This window comes from Palaemon carinicauda, chromosome 41 (genome assembly GCF_036898095.1).
Source record: "Palaemon carinicauda isolate YSFRI2023 chromosome 41, ASM3689809v2, whole genome shotgun sequence".
Lineage (NCBI taxonomy): Eukaryota > Metazoa > Arthropoda > Malacostraca > Decapoda > Palaemonidae > Palaemon > Palaemon carinicauda.
In genome coordinates, this window is record NC_090765.1 from 29,437,987 (window position 1) to 29,452,549 (window position 14,563).

At 38.2% G+C, this 14,563-nt stretch overlaps 1 protein-coding gene and 2 non-coding genes across 8 annotated transcripts in view; 2 read left to right on the forward strand and 1 right to left on the reverse strand.

Moving 5' to 3' along the window:
• The window catches only part of LOC137632488 (F-box/WD repeat-containing protein 2-like), a 477,230-nt gene that overhangs the window by 214,243 nt on the left and 248,424 nt on the right, over positions 1-14,563 (forward strand). The window lies entirely within an intron of this gene.
• LOC137632718 (U2 spliceosomal RNA) lies at positions 11,018-11,212 on the reverse strand. Its single transcript, XR_011042106.1, has one exon. It is a non-coding gene; the product is annotated as a U2 spliceosomal RNA (small nuclear RNA).
• On the forward strand, positions 13,361-13,523 carry LOC137632705 (U1 spliceosomal RNA). The gene has a single exon (XR_011042094.1). It is a non-coding gene; the product is annotated as a U1 spliceosomal RNA (small nuclear RNA).

Consider the following 14,563-nt stretch of genomic DNA (forward strand, 5'->3'; position numbering starts at 1 on the left):
TTTATGGGATTAGAGAACTGGGCCTTCTTCTTTGTGGCAAAGCCCTTCAGAAGTCCGTTCTGGAGTAGTGGTAGTTATAGAAGGCAGGAGAGTAACAGTGGGTGTTGATTGTTGAAGGTATCTTAAGCTTTCTGTTCTTGTACATGGGTGGCATCGTCGGTGTACCAGTGAACAAGTTGTAGTTTCCACTCCTGCAACAGATCCCTTGGTATTTGGCATCCATGTCAACATCAAACTCTAAATTGAATCTGGCATGGTGAAAAATCATAGTTTCTGGCATTGTTGTAACGCCAGCATTGTTTGCAAGATATTGTGTCACTGTGGCAGAGATCTTGGTAAGGGATATCTGTTGGCTAGTAGATGCTCTTACAGGTGAAAGTATGGCTGTGAGTGCTCATTGAGAGTCAACATACAAGGGCTATGATTAAAATTTCAGCCAGCCAGCAGACTGGACTTCGAGCTGTAAAACTCTGCTAAGCTGAAAATTTCAGCTAGCTAGTTGGGTATGCAGGAATTCTCGGAAAAAGGAGAGCTGGTTGGTCCTTTCTTCACGGGAGCTTAGGTGCGACTGACTGTAGCTGGATGTAAAAACAAAATTCTCGCACCTTTAAAACTTACTGACAAGAGTCTCAGCAATACAATCTTTCCCCTTATGATATTATCAGCCACTGGACTCTATAGAGGGAACATTCAAACTAAGCATAATCTATAAAGCTATATTCCTTACATCTATAAAAAAACAACGTCCATAAAGACAAAAAGCTATAACAACACCTAAAATTAAAATATACAAATACTGTGTAATCAGCACTTCGCCACGGTTTTGTGGGTCAACGCCTACGGGCCGACCAAGGGAAAGGTCCTTGCCAACAAGAAGTGTTGGCTTAATACACTACGAGCAAACATGGGCTGACAGTAAAGTTTGCAATGTCAAATTTAGGAACTGGGCATGTATAGTGCCATTGTCATCAACATTATCATATATTAAGATTAAAATAAGATTCTTTTCTGGGCTGGGTCATCAAAATTCACATCAGCAGCTTCTAAGGGCAGTCTATTCCAAATCGTTTTTACAGTCATTCATCTTTCAGTAGCAGGAAGTAAACGGAACAGTCCACTGCCAAATATTTAAATGAAAAAAAAGGACTTCCAAAGGAAGGACAATGGCCTGGAAAAGAAAATAGAAAAAATAAACACTTATGAACACTCCATGCTAAGTAAACTATCACATAATAATAAAAATAATTAATAATAACCGATTCTATCATTCACAAGCACTTCAAAATAAAATAGACAATACTTACGGATTAATAATGATAACACTTCTAATATTGACCCTAATAAATCCCAGGATACAAATGATGTCTATCTTTCGGTAGTCAAGTAAAAAAAGCAATTATGCAAGACTTTCACATGGTCCTAATCTGTATAGGTTATAGAATGGGCATAGTATCAGTATAAAAAAGAATAGGAAGCAAAGCAAGTCTGGAAAACCGTAGTCAGGGGACTTTTCATAACAAATATAATCAGCAAACTCTTCAAGCTGAGAATAAGTAAAATTAGAGTAATAAAGGAAGAAATGAATAAATATCAGTGCCAGGGAAATGAAAGGAAAATTGTTAGCAGACCATCTGATTACTCTCAGTACTGTCATAGATTATAACAAGTACCCTGGGGCTCTAGCATATGTAGGTTTTGGAGATGAAGTTAAGTGCTTTGAAAATCTTTGCCTGGAAAACTGCATCAAAGAGGTTGGGAAAAAACGGTGTCAGTAGACCTCATCTGCAATACAGGGTCTTTGGAATTAGAGTTTAGTGAAAGATTGAGTAGAGCAAATCAGACAATGGCTATGTTAAGTAAAATTTGGAAACTAAATTGCCCGAAATTACATATAAAAATTTAGTAGATTTGAGAACAAAGCCCTCAGAAGAATATGGGGAGTTAAATGGTAGGACAGGATTAGAAATGAAATTATAAGAGAGATTTCGAGTGCCATATGTGGATGAAATCATGGTGAGGGGTAGTTGGAAATGTTTTGAGAATGCTCTTCGTACTCCTCAAGAGAGATTAGTTCTCTGAACATTTAACTGTGTTCCACAATGCTCTAGAAGAGTTGGAAGACGCAGTCCTATTTGGCTGAGGACTATGAATTGCGAAGCAGATGATAAATAGGAGATGCGTTAATAAGCGTAGGTGGAGATGATATCTCCAGAACATTGCAAGATCGACATGCAGTTTCTGATTGCCAGACCTAATGGTCATAGTGATTTGTTCTATAAGAACATCTCTTTGTTTTAATTGCTTGATTAATATTTTTCATTAACATAAAAATGTCTATTCATGGGCTGAACTCATGGTGTAGGCTCAGTTCACCATCGCCTGTTCCTCCTAAGTTACACCATTCCAGCAATTTTACCCTATGTTCTTTCTCATGCTTTTGGAGATTCCATTAGGCTACTGCCTCTTCTCAATGATTCCTTCAGCATCTTTTGGTAGGTTTATCGTAGGATTGTGTTGCAATCTTGATCTTGATATGTTGTGGGTAGTTTGTGAAATTGCCCAATAATGCATAAACTGAAACACTATGTCAAACTTCATGAAGCATTCATTTGTATTGATGTTGCTGGTGTTTGGATACAAGTTCACCATACACTACATCCACTGTTGTAGGCCGTTGAAAGCCTAGCATCCTTACTTTTGCTATATCTTATATCTAGGCCAAACTTGTAATTCTTTTATTCATGGAGTAGATTCAGTAAACAATTATATAGCCCAGACTTTTCAGATGAGCGTATTATCTCTAAGATATTTCTGTGTAGGAAAGAACTAGAATAAACCATCTGTGAATTTTGTTTGACAAGATAAGTGGAACAGATTGTGTCCCTGAAATACTTGAGTAGAAGGACCTTGGTATGCCTGCTATCTATTTGCTGATCTGTCTCCAAGTTAGCATTGATGAAATAATGAATGTGGGTATCACTGTGAAGTCAGCCATCCACGCAGAGAACTGACCATACTGCGCTCCTGTCCTGTGGAAAATGTCCATGCTCCGGACTGCTCTGCTTAGTTCAAGAGGATTGGGCACCTAGGATTTGGCCTACATGGCTGAGTTTTTGGAACTTATTAACCAAATTTGGTATATTATGGGGTATCAAGTGCAATTGGTAGCCCACATCTAACTTTGAAAATGCCAAATTTTGGTAATTTTTACTTTATATATTTATTTAGTATATATATATATATATATATATATATATATATATATATATATATATATATATATATAATATATATATGTATATATGTATATATATATATATATATATATATATATATATATATATATATATATATAATATATATAATATATATATATATATATATAATATATATAATATATATAATATATATATGTATATATATATATATATATATATTATATATATATAATATATATATATATATATATATATATATATATATATATATATATATATATATATATATATATATACCACTAGCACTCATGATTCCAATCAATGTAAATATCAACCACAATGGCATTTCATACCGAATTCTATCTTGGGAATATATATCCACTGGAATTCATTTATGGTAATAGCTTGTGGTTGGGAAGAGATTCGAACCCTTGCCTATTCAGCTGAAAACATGCCTGCGAGGACTCTACCAACTGAGCTCTATTGATAGCTTAGTCCTCTACAAGATTTCGTCACCGCCTGCCGATCGTATAAGGCAGCTAAAACTGCAACTTCTGCCATACGTGGGCCACCCAGCCAGTTGTGTGCCGTTTCCGCCTACAAGAGAAGCAAGAAGCCTTGTGGAAAGCCTCCACCTTCGCCGAAGTCCTTGAAGCTGGCTACTTTATGCCAGTTCTGTGCCAGTCAGCATGAACCGGATAAATGCCCCTCTGCCAACAGTACCTGCAAAAACTGTGACTGTGTTGGTCATTGGTCCAGGGCATTGAAGTGTCCTGCTAGTAAAGTCCAGTGCCGTCATTGTCTCCATATTGAAACTTCGACAAGTGCTGCAAGGATAACAAGAAAAATGGTTACCAAGACAGATCTTCAAACAACAAGGGTGCCTCTTCAGTTTCCAATAAACCACAAGATTCAGGGACGAGCTGTCGTCGCTTAGGATCTCCAAGACACCCAAACCTATCTGTGTACTCTTGTCATCTGGCGATATCAAGTCTCGCATCAAGATGTTACAGGTGCGGACGTCCCTGTTATCGGACAGCAACACCTTGAAACAATGGGTATCTCCAAAAGCTGCTTGCAACCACCTCCACCGAATGTGACGTTAACCACGGATGGATCTCCAATGTTACCTGCTCTGGGTATATTACAAACCACCCTTACCTCAGGCAAACAATCCTGTCATGCTAGGATTCAAGTTCACAAAAATATGGAAGTTCCACTTTTATCCTTTGGTCATTGTCAGGAACTGGCCATATCATCTCCAGAATTCCCCAAATATTTTGGAGGTCAAACATGTAAATAGATGTAGGGAGCTACCCTTCTCAGCAACCACATCACCTTCAGCAACCAAGAAATACTTTCTTCAAGAGTTTAAAGATGTGTTGGTCTCAAAAGAAGATTTGAAGACAGCCCCTCTCACGGCAATGACTGGTCCTCCCTTGAAAATCCACCTAAAGGATGGTGCAGTGCCTTTTGCCATCCACATTCCTAGACAGATTCCTTTTGTGTTTAAGGACCAAGTCAAAGAAGAGCTTGATTCTATGGTGGCCTAAGGGATAATCAAACCTGCTGGTGATAACCCTTTAGTTTGGTGCCACCCACTCGTTGTTGCCAAGAATAGGATAGGAGTACATATTACCGTCGACCTAACCAAGTTGAACTGGCAGGTTTCTCGTCCAGCCCACCCTTCACCCACACCCTGCACAGCTATTTGTAGTGTGGACCCGAAGACTCGTTATTTCACCACAGCTGATGCTCTCTACGGATATTGGCAAATGGAACTGGCAGAAGAGGGTCGACATTTAACCACCTTCATTACGCCATATGGTCGGTTCATACATTGCAGAGGACTGATGGGCTTCGCAGCTTCTGCTTGCGAGGTGAAATGTCCCTTCAAGCTGTCCAAAATTGTGTTAAGGTCATAGACGACCTCCTCTTCTACGATGAAGACTACTTTACACACCTTCATTGTATCCATGAAGTGCTCACCAGGTGCCACAAGTTTGGGATCTCACTCAACAAGGATAAATTTGTGGTCACCACCCCCTCCGTAAACTCCTGTTGGTATAATCTCTCAGGAGACGGCATTTCAGCTGATCAGCAGTAAGTCAGTGCCATCAAGGATTTCCCAACCCCTGCTAACTGGCAGACCTCAGATCATTCATGGGATCGGTCAACCAGTTAGCGGAGTTTACGCCTGACATCTCCATTGCAGCCCAACCTCTACACCCTCTGATGAGCCCCAAGAAAATATTTGTCTGGACTTCGACCTTAATGAAGCTTTTCAATTCGTCAAGTTAGCTCTCACCTGTCCACCATTTCTCGCCCTCTTTGACTCAGACCTACCCATCTTTCTTCAAATGGATGCTTCACACCTCAACGCCATTGGTTATGCTCTCTTTCAGGGCCATGGTAATGGACACCTGCGTCTAGTTCAGTGTGGTTCTCGTTTTCTCGCTGATACAGAGACACGTTATGCCCCCATCGAGCTCGAGATGCTAGCCGTTGTCTGGGCAATGACAAAGTGTAGGCTGTATTTAGCTGGCTTACGGGACTTTATTTTGATGACAGATCATTGGCCCATCATACCAATTCTGAACAGTTATACGCTGGATGCTATCGAAAACTCCCGTCTCCAACGCCTCAAGGAGAAGATCTCGCCTTACATCTTTGCAGCTCTATGGCGTGCTGGTAAGTTGCTCTGTGTTCCAGATGCATTATCTCAAGCCCCATTCTGCTACCCCACACAGGAGGATGAGATCTCAGGTGCTGCTTCTGCTGCTCATCTCCGAACTGTTATAGCCATGAACACCGTTACTATTCAGATGAGTCTTCAGCTCAGGATGCCGACAGGATACTCCAGAATCTTCATGATGCAGCAAGAGCAGATCCTGAGTATACTTGTCTACTCGATTGTGTCACATCAGGATTTCCCTGAAACAGATATGATCTTCATAATTCTGTACTTCTATACTGGAAACTACAGGGAGATCTTTATGCCGATGGTGACCTTGTCTTGTATGGAGCAAGAGTTGTAGTTCTTGCCACCCTTCGTCGCCGCACCTTGTCCCACTTGCATGACAGCCACAGAGGTGTAGAAGCGACCAAACGCAGAGCAAGGCAGTCCGTTTTCTGGCCTGGCATTGGCTCTGACAATGTTAACATGGTCAGAGCTTGTGAGGCATGTCAGCCATTGCAGCCATTTCAGCAGCAGGAACCTTTAATGAACGATGACAAACAAACAAGACCCTTTGAGTCTGTCTCAGCCTACTTCTTTGTTGTCGCAGGGAAAGCTTTCCTTGTCGATCGCCTGTCTGGATGGCCTGTTGTCGCATTCTGCAAAGGTGGTACTACCACCTCTTGACACAATCAGGATCTTCTATATACTCTCGTGAAGTTGGTGTTCTTTTTCGTCTTAGGACAGATGGAGGACCACAATTCACCAGCACAGAGTTCAAGGATTTTTTGAAGAGATGGGGAATTCGACACATGGTAACATCACCTCACTATCCCCAATCAAATGGGCACGCCGAAGCCACCATGAAGTCAGTTAAGCCCCTCATCCTGGAAACAGCCCTGTTTGGCGACACCGACTGTGAAGATTTTGACCGTGGCTTGTTGGAGCTCAGGAATACTCATAATTTTACAGGGTGCTCCCCTGCCCAGGTCCTATATGGCCTACCTCTCAGGTCATGTATTCCTGCCCAATCCAAAATGTTGTTGTTGTTGGGGTATTAAAGCCAACACTTGTTGTTGGCACGGGCCTTTCCCTTGGTTGGCCCGTAGACCAATCCAAAAGCTTTCTCCAAGGAGTGGTAGGTCAAGACTGAAGACTGTGACCGCCGTGCTGCTACCTGCTATGAGCAGGTAAAGACCCAGTATGACCAGCATGCCCACCCCCTGCCAAAGTTGAGTGTCAGACAGCAAGTTCGGATTCAAGACCCGACTTCTCATCGTGGGGACAAAGTTGGCATTGCCATGGGCCTTGGAAAGTCAAGAGACTATCAAATTCGTCTCCCTAGTGGTCGTGTGTGGTGGCATAATCGCCATTTTCTTCCCCCAGTGCCACCCACTATCAGTGACCCCTTTCTCCCTGACCCTATTTGCCCTTGTCAGGACCTAGAAAGAGAGTCCTTAGTCACTATTCCTCCAGGGAACCCACGTTGTTCCCAAAGACTCATAGAAAAGGAGTCCGCTTGAGATTGCATTACAAGCGTGAGGGGGAGGTAGGTATAGGTACACGAAAAGACCCATTTAACATGTACCAATATTCATTATTGTCGTCATTCTGTATGTACCATTTATTGTATTATGTGCTTTCAAGCATTATTTCCAGGTGTTGCATATCAGCAGAATAATGAATGTCTTATTAATATGATATGGCAACATTGTATTACCATTGGCAACACTTACTTATTGTTCGCATGATGCACTATCTTATTTGCCCTGATTTCTTATTGATGAGTTGTTCCCACGGACTTTGTATTTTTCTTGTAAGATGTTTAAAATCTACTTTTAAAATTGTATCCTTGCCCTACCTATTAAGATAAAGGTTACCAACACGTACTCAGGGAATGACTGTTCGTGAAAAGCTGGAAATTATTACGTTTTGGAAGGTCAAGGTCAAGCAAAATGTCTAATTCACGTAATCAGTCATAAGTGTGGACGTTGTTGCTACAAAGACTTCATAATTGGTTCATATTTGAGTGTTTGAAAATTCACGCCCATTAATACATGTTAAGGTCGAGTGCAAGATCGAGGTCCAGCAAAAGGTCATTAACCATATGGTAAAAATTTTAGTCTTAAAGTAATGACACTTGCAGGGATTTTAAACTTTAAAGAGCTAAAAATTATTAAATTTTTAGAAGGTCAAGGTCATGGACGAGCAAAACATCCTAAAGGTTGAGAAATAAGCTATCCTGCTGGAGGTCTACGCTCTAATTAGTGCCTCTCTAATTGGAATGTCTTTTGCTACAATTTAACGTTGATGGTATATATTTGTCACGAGAATAAAGATTATGAAAGAAGAGGGAGGTAGAAGTAGAATACTGCTGTTGGTAATAGTGGGATATTCTTAGCAGATATCACAGATCATTTCCCAATTTTCTGTAGTCTATTAATGCCTATATTAAACAACGTAGACAACAAAATAAAAATTCAATTCAGAGATATGAGCGAAGTGAATGACAGGAAATTCACGGAACTCCTGAGGGGGAAAGACTGGACCGAATATGGTCAAGCCTCATTAGATCCTCACCTGGGGGCGGCCTCTTTTACGGATGAAATAGACAGCTTTTTCAATGAATGCTTTCCCTTAAAAACAAAATATGTAAGTGTTAAAAGATTGGTGAATAAGTGGCTCTCCAAAGGGCTACTGAAATCAATTAACATTAAACATAATTTATATCGAAGAATGAAATTGGGTGCTTATAGTGCCCAACGCTATAGAAACTATTGTAATATGTTGCTTACATTAATTCGCGTGGCAAAGAAAAAATATTTTGATAGTACTTTTGATCAACTCCGAAATGATGCAAAAAAATCCTGGGATCTCATAAATTCGTCCCTTAGGCCTGGAAAGAAAAAGCGCACGTCGCTAAGAAAACTCATTGGTCGTAACGGCGAAACTATTACTGACAGCCAACAGATTGCAAATGCTTTTAATCTTCATTTCTCTACAATTGGCATTACTCTCCGAGATGCCCTGCCTCAAAATAATCAGTTAGATTTTCATTCCTATTTGCCTCCTTCAAATCAGCAGTCTATTTATTTGACCCCATCTTCTCCACTTGAAGTAATCAACATTATAAAAAAACTAAAGAACAAAAAAGCAAATATTCATTCTCCCCCTACTAAACTATATAAGAATAATGCTAGTTTACTTGCCTTTCCTATATCCTTATTGTTCAACCGTTGTATTGCCTCTGGCATTTATCCTGACATTTTTAAAATAGCATGCGTTACTGTGCTACATAAGTCTGGTGATAAATCGGATGTCAATAACTATAGACCAATAAGTTGCCTTCCCTTATTGAATAAGATTTTTGAAAAATTATTGTACAATCGACTCTACTCTTTCTTTACTAGATGTAATATCTTTTCTTCCTGTCAGTATGGCTTTCTGCGTGGCGTTAGTACAAGTGATGCTGTAAATGACCTTCTTGAAAATATCTACAATGCGATGAATAAAAATGAATACCTTGGTGCGGTCTTTTTAGATTTGAGTAAAGCCTTTGACACAGTGTCTCATGATGTGCTGCTTAAAAAGCTCGAACATTATGGAATACGTGGAAATGCGTTACTCTTACTAAAATCCTACTTAACGAGTCGTAAACAATTTGTGACTCTCGATGGCCATCTCTCAGAGGTTATGGATGTCAAAATAGGTGTTCCCCAGGGATCAGTCCTAAGACCGTTATTTTTCCTCGCCTATATCAATGATCTACCTCGATCAGTAGGTAGGTTAAGCTCCATACTCTTTGCCGATGACACTACGCTTCACTTTAGACATAAAAATATCTACTCCCTCTGTGATACACTAACCAATGATTTAACTCATGTAAAAAACTGGCTACTAGCAAATAATTTAACCTTAAATGAAAGAAAGACATAGTTCATAATCTTTTCTCTACGAAGAGTTCCTGATAACATAAGGGTTTCTATAGGAAATCACACTCTGGATCAGAAGTCCAGTGGTAAATTTTTAGGGATAATTCTTGATAATAAACTAACTTTCTGTGAGCATGTAAATATGACAGTTAATAAAATTGCCAAAGTAATGGGTATCATATATAGATTAAAAGAGTATTTCCCCTTATATATTATAAAACAATTGTATCACTCGTTAGTATCTCCTCACCTAAATTACTGCAATACGGCGTGGGGGAGTAGTAGTAGAAATGTCTTGCAACCATTAATTGTAATTCAAAAAAGACTGGTAAGAATCATAAGCTCCAGTGATTACTTAGCTCATACAACGCCACTTTTCCGGTCTCTCTCGATATTGAAGCTGGAAGACAATTATAAGCTCTCCTTAATGAATATGATGTTCCAAACACTTATTTTGAACAAATTTCCAGATTTAAGACGAAAAATATTTCAGGAACAATCAGTTCATCCATATGGAACAAGAAATTCAAACTTAACTCTCCCTTTCATACGTATTAATAGATGCGAGCAATCGTATCTATACCAAGGTATTAAACTTTGGAATACTCTGCCCGCTTATCTAAAGGCACTGCTTAGCGTTCGGTCTTTTAAGAAATCATATACAAATCTCCTGTTATCTGGGTATTAAGCTTTATTAATAAATATTTATACTTGCCTACCTAACCACAACGCAAGTATGTTTCATTGTTTAGAATATTTTTTTATTTGTAAAACTAGTTCTTTTACTGAGTTTTTTGCTTATATCTACAATTTTTTCAATGTATATACCATTAGCTTTCATATACCATCTTTCCTTATCATATAAATATGCATTTCCATTTGTTTTTAGGCTAAGATTCTCATTTATATGTATCTATTTGTATACATATGATTATGTATATGTATGCGTACATTTTGTATATCTATATCCATATTTACTTTATTTTTTATTTTTACTTAATTGATGATATTATTTTGTTGTATTATTGCCCGAAGAGCTCTGCTCCACATGGGCTTGGACTGAGTCTTTTTTTCTTTTTGTAAATCTTTGAATGTAAATATTTTTTGTCCAATAAACATTATTATTATTATATTATTATTATTATTATTATTCCAATGTTTTAGTTATGATGTTTGTTTTTTCTCCCCTGGGGGAGTGGACCGATCCCGGAGGTACTGCAATACCGGGCCGATCCGCGGCAAAGGTGGAGCAAGCCCCTAGCACTTCGCCAAGACCCAAAAATCAGTTTAATATCGTAGATCCCACATGGGGATCGTATCAGATATTAAGCTGATAAGAACAGATACTACACTTCAGGGTTGCCAGATTATTTCGACTGAATTATCGTACATGAGCCTTAAAATTGTCGTTTTTCAACCAAAATTATCGTACACAGTTTCAATATAATTATTAGGGTGTTACATGATTGACTTATTTCAAAAGATTTTAGTATAATTGTTTAATTAAACCCACACACACCTACATTGTTTATACCTTAGGTATGTATCGTACATCGTACCGGACCCTAAATAATCGTACATGTACTATAATTATCGTACGAATGGCAACCCTGCTACACTTTGATCTTAGCCAAAAGGCCGAGAAGCGATACTCAATAGTTCAAGTTCTCTAGACCAGGAGGCAGCAACTGCTGAAACCTAGAGATCCAGAGTGAGGATAAAAAGGTCATAACTGTTGAAAGGTATTATCCAATATCATCAAATCCAAACTAATATATTGATAGAAATATTATTTTATGGTATATTGCACATTTAAGCTTAAAATATAGGTTCCAAAACAACCTTTTGCACCTAAACCTGTTCACATTTTCACAAGTAGGTAGTTACTTGCACCTCTTTTAGAGTCTTGTAAATTGTATATTATACTGTTCTCAGTATTTAATATCTATGGCGAAGAGTTCGTCAGACTAACCAGAGAGTAACTTATGGGGTCGTTTGACTGGCCAGACAGTACTACATTGGATCCTTCTCTCTGGTTACAGTTCTTTTACCCTCTGTCCTTATACAGTTGACAACATTGAGGCTACCAAACAATTTATCTTCTCTCAAGGGGATAACTACTGCATTGTAATTATTCAGTGGTTATTTCCCCACTTGGTAAGGGTTGAAGAGACACTTTCTAGTGTTGGGTTGTGCCATAGTCTCTGTACCATGGTCTTCCATTGTCTTGGGTTAGAGTTCTCTTGCTTGAGGGTACACTCGAACACACTATTCTATCATATTTCTCTTCTTTTGTTGAAGTTTTTATAGTTTATATAGGAAATATTTATTTTAAAGCTGTTGCTGTTCTTAAAATAAATATTTCCTATATAAACTAGATGAAGAAGACTGTTCTTAAAATATTCTGTTTCCTTGTTTCCATTCCTCACTGGGCTATTTTTCCTGTTGGAGCCCCTAGCCTTATAGCATTCTGCTGTTCCAACTATGGTTGTAGCTTAATAATAATAATAATAATAATGGCTGCCTCATTTGCATTGATCTTATACTCCGTCTTCTCAATGGTTCTTATCTTCTTTTCAGGATCACTGCATACAGCCAGTATTGTTTTACCCGAATTGTAAATTTTACCTGACTTATAAACTTTACATTAAAACCTTGATTCGCCAATCATTCCTGAATTTGACTACCCACCATGAAGGATGACTTTTGCTGTTACTGGCTATATGCAGTAATTCTGAAAGAAGATAAACATTGAGAAGATGGGGTTTAAGATCAATGCAACTGAGGCAGCCATTATTTTCAACAAAACATGGTTGAAAGATGGTCTACTACCCAATAATAATAATAATAATGATAATAATAATAATGATAATGCAGACAGAATATTCTGCAGATTGATGTGCATATAAAGTTGGGTTAAACTGTATTATTAGAGGGATACCGGGATACTTTTGTGTAAAATTTCTTTTTAAAGGTATTTCCTTATATCGCAAAGATAAATATGCAGAATCATACTTTCAATATACCGGAATGTTCGTTTTGCAAGTGATTAGAAGGTAGAATTACTTATTTCCCGGAAGCAGTTCATGATTTCGTTAGGTCGGTAATTGTAATTCATCCTTTGGATTGTTTAGAGATTTAACGAGCTGGAAATGAGGAAAGAGACCGTGCCATCACGAAACTTAATACGAAGTAACATTTGCGATGACAAGATCAAAATTCTGTCTATTGTGCAGTGAGTTATTTTCAAATTATTATTCTAAACTGTGATATCAATCTCTCTCTCTCTCTCTCTCTCTCTCTCTCTCTCTCTCTCTAAGTATGAATGTTTAAATTTTTTTATCATTATTAAGAAGAGAGACTTTTAAGGTATTTTAAAATTTTCTTAATTAACCAATATGCTTTTCAAAACGTTTTTATTCTACTGACAAGGATTAAATTTATTAATTGATTAATTAAAGCATTATTGATGATTATTTGGTAGATTGTATTCAGGCGATGTAGTGTTGAGTTCAAATGATGGTGGAGAGAGCATACTTACCTGGCACAGGGGACACCATGATCACGAAGGTGGTTCCCCCAAGTTGAGGCTCACCATTGCACTCCGGTGGTGCTGACCCTTGCGATTGACCCAAATGTGGTCAACTCGGGTGCGAAATTTTTGGTAGCGAGGGACTGCGTTCGCGCTATCCCTCTTAATATAATTAACATGTAGCTAGGATTCATTGGACAGTTGCTATAACTACTGATCTTCAATACAGAAGTTAGTGACAAGCCATTTTTTTTTATTAATTATTATTTAAAGAATTATATTAAAGACTAATACCTATGTTAATTAACTAGGTCTTGTAATATCTTCAATCTTCAATGGTAGATATAATTAAATGTGATTGAGTTGCATAAGAAGAAAACAAGATTTTTTATCTTGATACATAAGTTTTTCTTCTAATTATTTGCCACATCCATGACTGTCTAATAGAATCATATAGAATCGATGCAATCTTACTGGTCAGGTAGTTGGGATGTTTATAGGAGTCAGAAGTTTCACTCTTATTCATGACCAATATAAATTGGCACCTCCTGTGGTAGTAAAACAGACTGTTCAGCTAGTGACATCGACCCTCCTATCTATGAGAGAGTCTCCTATTGATGGTCATTGATTTTTATATAAAAATAATTTATATTTTTCTTAGCCATAAAAACATGAGACCTTGAAGTTACAATGCCCACTGCAACCACTCTACAAGTCCTAGGTAAGAATTAAGGTAACTGTGTTTACCTAGTAGAGAGCTTAATCGTTAGGTTTGTTCAGTCTGTGGTAGATTACCTGGAGCTTTCTCCTGATGGGGGCTTTTTTGACAACATATATCTCCAAAGAGATGTTAATTATCATGAGTAAGGGGCACTCAAAGAAGAGTACAGTTTTAGCTCTGCCTATAAAGCATTTCTGGTTTTTAATAAGCTTATCGTAAAAGGATTCATTTGTTTTGAGGTTCAGCCATAAGAGCACCAAAAACCGGCGCCATTTAGAACCTTGAAGAATTGTTCGAATAAGAGGAGATAGTTTTATAACAACAAGTCCCAGTAAGTAGAAGAGACTGAGAGAGGAAGCTAAAAAAATGCTAATAAGAGGAGATAGTTTTATAGCAACAAGTCCCAGTAAGTAGAAGAGACTGAGAGAGGAAGCGAAAAGAATGTGAGTAGCAGAAGTAGGAGCTGTTAAAAAGAGAAGTAAT